The sequence below is a fragment of the Arachis ipaensis genome, chromosome B08, assembly GCF_000816755.2.
Source record: "Arachis ipaensis cultivar K30076 chromosome B08, Araip1.1, whole genome shotgun sequence".
In the NCBI taxonomy this organism is placed as follows: Eukaryota; Viridiplantae; Streptophyta; class Magnoliopsida; order Fabales; family Fabaceae; genus Arachis; species Arachis ipaensis.
The window spans coordinates 97012717-97018307 of record NC_029792.2 but is presented as its reverse complement, the minus strand read 5'-3'; the positions used below and the strand labels follow the sequence as shown (position 1 = coordinate 97018307).

At 36.1% G+C, this 5591-nt stretch overlaps 1 long non-coding RNA gene across 1 annotated transcript in view; it reads right to left on the bottom strand.

Moving 5' to 3' along the window:
• The window catches only part of LOC107612567, a 10612-nt gene continuing 6732 nt past the window's right edge, over nucleotides 1712–5591 (bottom strand). Inside the window, exon 3 of the long non-coding RNA XR_001613811.2 lies at nucleotides 1712–1723. This is a non-coding gene — a long non-coding RNA (uncharacterized LOC107612567). The remainder of the gene's footprint in view (nucleotides 1724–5591) is intronic.

Below are 5591 nucleotides of genomic sequence, written 5' to 3'. Positions count from 1 at the left end.
GTTTGCCTCAAACGTTGACTCAAACGTGAATGGTTCATGGCCCAGTTCACAAATGGATTTCTTCCCAACACCAAGAGCAATCAACGGAGGCTACTATCAACCCAATTCTATCAAGACTAAAGGCCCAATTCAAGGCTTAATGATCATTTGAAGAAAGTGTATAAAGAGCTTAGGATTTGAAGTTTTAGAGGAGCTTTTCCTTTTTAGTTTTGCTGAATAGTTTTTGGAGAGCATTTGGGTTTTGAGCTATTTGGAGATTTTGAGTCTTGGGTGTTGAAGAATTGAGAAAATTCTGTCTCAATCTCACCTTGAGATCTCTCTGTTTTCTTTACTACACTTTTTGAGAAATCAATATTTGAATTCCTTTCTTCTACTGCTTGATCTTTACTTTTCTTGCAATTGAATTCTAAATTTGGATCTAGGAAGGTATTGAGATTTAAACTTGGTTATCTAGTCTCTTGGGTCCTGAGATCTACATCTTTCAGTTTCAATTTCCTTGTTTCATTGCTACACCAAGCTTATTGCTATTGTCATTTGAGATCTGGTTTAATTGAATCCATCTTTTATATTTCTGTTTGTTGAATTTTACTTTTTCTTGTTTAATTTCTGCAATCCCAATTCCCAATTCCTTTTATGATTCAAGCAATTTACATTTCTTGCACTTTAAGATTCTGCAATTTACATTTCTTGCGTTCTAAGTTTTTGCCATTTAATTTCTTGTTCTTTAAGATTCAGCTCTTTTTCTTTTTTTTGTTCCCTTTAATTTCCTGCAAATCACCCACTCCCCTTTACATTCTATGCAATTTAATTCCTGTCAACACAATTTCACACAATCAACACTTGTTTGCTTGACTAATTCAACCACTAAACTAAAGTTTCTCAATCCTTCAATCCTTGTGGGATCGACCTCACTCCCATGAGTTTTATTACTTGATGCGACCCGGTACACTTGCCGGTGAGTTTTGTGTCGGATCGTTTTCCGCACATCAATTACAGAGGGAAATCCTTGAGCTTTAAACACAAGGGAGTCCTCATTCACTTGAAGGGCCAATTCTCCTCTGTCAACATCAATCATAGCTTTTGCTGTGGCTAGGAAGGGTCTGCCAAGGATGATGGATTCATCCATACACTTTCCAGTCTCTAGGATTATGAAATCAGCAGGGATGTAATGGTCTTCAACCTTTACCAAGACATCCTCTACAAGTCCATAAGCTTGTTTCCTTGAATTGTCTGCCATCTCTAATGAGATTCTTGCAGCTTGAACCTCAAAAATTCCCAATTTCTCCATTACAGAGAGAGGCATGAGGTTTATGCTCGACCCTAGATCACACAGAGTCTTTTCAAAGGTCATGGTGCCTATGGTATAAGGTATTGAGAACTTTCCAGGATCTTGTCTCTTCAGAGGTAATCTTTGCCTGGTCAAGTCATCCAGTTCTTTGATGAGCAATGGGGGTTCATCCTCCCAAGTTTCATTACCAAATAACTTGGCATTTAGCCTCATGATTGCTCCAAGGTACTTAGCAACTTGTTCTTCAGTAACATCTTCATCCTCTTCATAGGAAGAATACTCATCAGAGCTCATGAATGGTAGAAGTAGATTCAATGGAATATCTATGGTCTCAATGTGATCCTTAGATTCCCATAGTTTCTCATTAGGAAACTCTATAGAGGCCAGTGAACATCCATTGAGGTCTTCCTCACTGGAGATCACTGCCTCTTCCTCCTCTCCAGGTTCGGCCGTGTGGGGTATGTTGATGGCCTTGTACTCTCCTTTTGGATTCTCTTCTGTATTGCTTGGAAGAGTACTAGGAGGGAGTTCAGTAACTTTCTTGCTCAGCTGACCCACTTGTGCCTTCAAATTTCTAATGGAGGACCTTGTTTTAGTCATGAAACTTTGAGTGGTTTTAATTAGATCAGAGACTACAGTTGCTAAGTCAGAGTGGCTCTGCTTAGAATTCTCTCTCTATTGCTGAGAAGATGATGGAAAGGGCTTGCTATTGCTAAACCTATTTCTTCCACCATTATTGTTGTTGAAGCCTTGTTGAGGCCTCTGTTGATCCTTCCATGAGAGGTTTGGATGATTTCTCCATGAAGGATTATAGGTGTTTCCATAGGGTTCTCCCATGTAATTCACCTCTTCCATTGCTGGGTTCTCAGGATCATAAGCTTCTTCTTCAGATGAAGCTTCTTTGGTACTGCCTGTTGCTGCTTGCATTCCAGACAGACTTTGAGAAATCATATTGACTTGTTGAGTCAATATTTTGTTCTGAGCCAATATGGCATTCAGAGTATCAATTTCAAGAACTCCTTTCTTCTGATTTGTCCCATTATTCACAGGATTCCTTTCAGAAGTGTACATGAATTGGTTATTTGCAACCATTTCAATGAGTTCTTGAGCTTCTGCAGGCGTCTTATTCAGATGAAGAGATCCTCCAGCAGTGCTGTCGAATGACATCTTGGACAGTTCAGATAGACCATCATAAAAAATACCTATGATGCTCCATTCTGAAAGCATGTCAGAAGGACACCTTCTGATCAATTGCTTATATCTTTCCCATGCTTCATAGAGGAATTCACCTTCCTTCTGTCTGAAGGTTTGAACATCCACTCTAAGCTTGCTCAATTTTTGAGGTAGAAAGAACTTTGCCAAGAAGGCATTGACTAGCTTCTCCCAAGAGTTCAGGATTTCTTTAGGTTGTGAATCCAACCATGTTCTAGCTCTGTCTCTTATAGCAAAGGAAAAAAGCATAAGCTTGTAGACCTCGGGATCAACCCTATTGGTCTTGACAGTGTCACAGATTTGCAAGAATTCAGCTAAGAACTTATGAGGATCTTCCAATGGAAGTCCATGAAACTTGCAATTCTGTTGCATCAGAGAAACTAATTGAGGCTTAAGCTCAAAGTTGTTTGCTCTAATGGCAGGGATTGAGATGCTTCTCCCACAGAAGTCGGGAGTAGGTGCAGTAAAGTCACCAAGCACCTTCCTTGCATTGTTGGCATTGTTGTTATTTTCGGCTGCCATGGCTTCTTCTTGTTTGAAAAGTTCTGTTTGGTCCTCTATAGAGAGTTGTACTTTAGCTTCCCTTAGCTTTCTCTTCAAGGTCCTTTCAGGTTCAGGATCAGCTTCAACAAGAATGCCCTTGTCCTTACTCCTGCTCATATGAAAAGAGAGAAGAAGAAAATATGAAATTCTCTATGTCACAGTATAGAGATTCCTTGAGGTGTCAGAGGAAAAGAAGAATAGAAGGAAGAGGTAGAGAAGAGAGAATTCGAAATTATCAAGGGAGATAGAGTTCGAATTGCATATTGAGGAGGAGTGTTAGTCCTTAAATAGAAGGGTGTGAGAAGAGGGGAAGTATTTTTGAAATTAAAGTAAAAGATTTTGAAATAATTAAAAGAAATTTTGAAAATTTGGTAATTGATTTTCAAAAACTAAGATTGGGAAAGAAATTAAGTGATTTTTGAAAAAGATTTTGAAATTAGAAATCAAAAAGATATGATTGAAACTTAATTTTGAAAAAGATGTGATTGAAAAGATATGATTGAGAGGATATGATTGAAAATCAAATTAAAAAGAGAAAGTTGTAAAATTAAAGTTGATTACTTGATTAACAAGAAATTAGAAGATATGATTCTAGAATTAAAACTTTTGATCCTTTCTTAATAGGCAAGTAACAACTTGAAATTTTTGTATTAAATCACTAATTGTAGCAAGGATTTTCAAAAATAGTAATAATTTAAAAAAATGGAAAGAAATTGATTTTGAAAAGGTATGATTGAAAAGATAGGATTTGAAAAAAATTTGATTTTGAAAAATTATGAATATTTGAAAAAGATTTGAATTAAAAACAAAATCTTCCCTCTAGTGTCCTTCTGGTGTTAAACGCCCAGAATGGCATCCATTCTGGTGTTTAACGCCCAAAATGCTACCTTTTTGGGCGTTTAACGCCAAGCCAGGTACCCTGGCTGACGTTTAAACGCCAGTTTTCCTTCTTCACTGGGCGTTTTTGAACGCCCAGATTTTTCTGTGTAATTCCTCTGCTGAGTGTTCTGAATCTTCAATTCTCTGTGTTATTGACTTGAAAAGACATAATTTTAAAATTTTTTTGAATTTTAATGATGAGACACAACAATAAAAAGGATGCAACTAAGATCAAGTAAACAATGCATGCAAGACACCAAACTTAGAAGTTTGTATACTAAGGACTATAACAATTTAAAAATGCATATGAGAAACAACAAAAGACACAAAATAAGAGGAATTAAAGATCAGAGCATTGAAATCATCAAGAACAACTTGAAGATCAATGAAGAACATAATGCATGTAATTTTTGAAAATTAGAAGAATAAAGACATGTAATTGACACCAACTTAAAAATTGACACTAGACTCAAACAAGAAACATAAAATATTTTTTATTTTTATGATTTTATAAAATTTTTTTGTGATTTTTTTCGAAAAGTATATGGAAAAGAAAATAAAGAGATTCAAAATTTTTAATGAGAATTCCAGGAATCATTACAATGTTAGTCTAAAACTCTGGTCCAGGAATTAGACATGGCTTACTAGCTAACCAAGCTTTCAGTGAAAGCTTCGGTCCAAAATACTAGACATGGCCAATGGCCAGCCAAGCTTTAGCAGATCATTACTTTCAACAGCAAAATTGATAGAAATCAACAAGCTCTTGTGATGATAAGTTGAAACCTCGGTCTAAAAGATTAGACATGGCTTCACAGCCAGCCAGACTTCAACAAATCATCATGAAACTCTAGAATTCATTCTTAAAAACTCTAAAGAACAGAATAGAATTTTTTTTTTTTGAAAATTTTTTTCGAAAATAAAAAGTAAAAAGCTTAAACATAAAATAAAATTACCTAATCTAAGCAACAAGATGAACCGTCAGTTGTCCAAACTCGAACAATCCCTGGCAACGGCACCAAAAACTTGGTGTTGTTGCCGGACCAAAAACTTGGCACTGTTGTTGCCAGAAACTGTAACACCCTACCATACAGAGACTTATGCTTAAGTCATAATTCAGAGATGGCAAGGTATTACGACCTCTAAAACAAAAATTTAAACGGCATGGACATCCCGGATCCAATTTCATTTCTAAATAGATTTGGCACAAATCAGAGATCCGTAGTCCAAGTTATGTCTCGTCAAAGTATGCCCAAAAACCATGTTTTCATACAAAACCACAAGGTGCCATTTTCAAAACAAGCCACTTTCAACTCTTTTCAAAATCAATCAAACATGCCAATTTCAACCCTTCTCTTTAAAATCATTCAAAATGTACCAAAATCAACAACAAGCCATCCTCAACTCACAAATTGACACTTTACCAAGGTTTCCAAAACCACATCCAACCATTTTAACACTTCTCAATCAAATGGCTAAAGGACAAACACAATATCATGTCATACATCATTCCTCATCCCAATTTCCAATAATACCATTTTCAATTAACCATCATTATACATAATCAACATCATACTCACCATCAACATGATCAACATGATCAATTCAACATCAATCATCCATCAAGCATATATCACAACACGCATTTCTCATATTTCACACAATCAAGGCA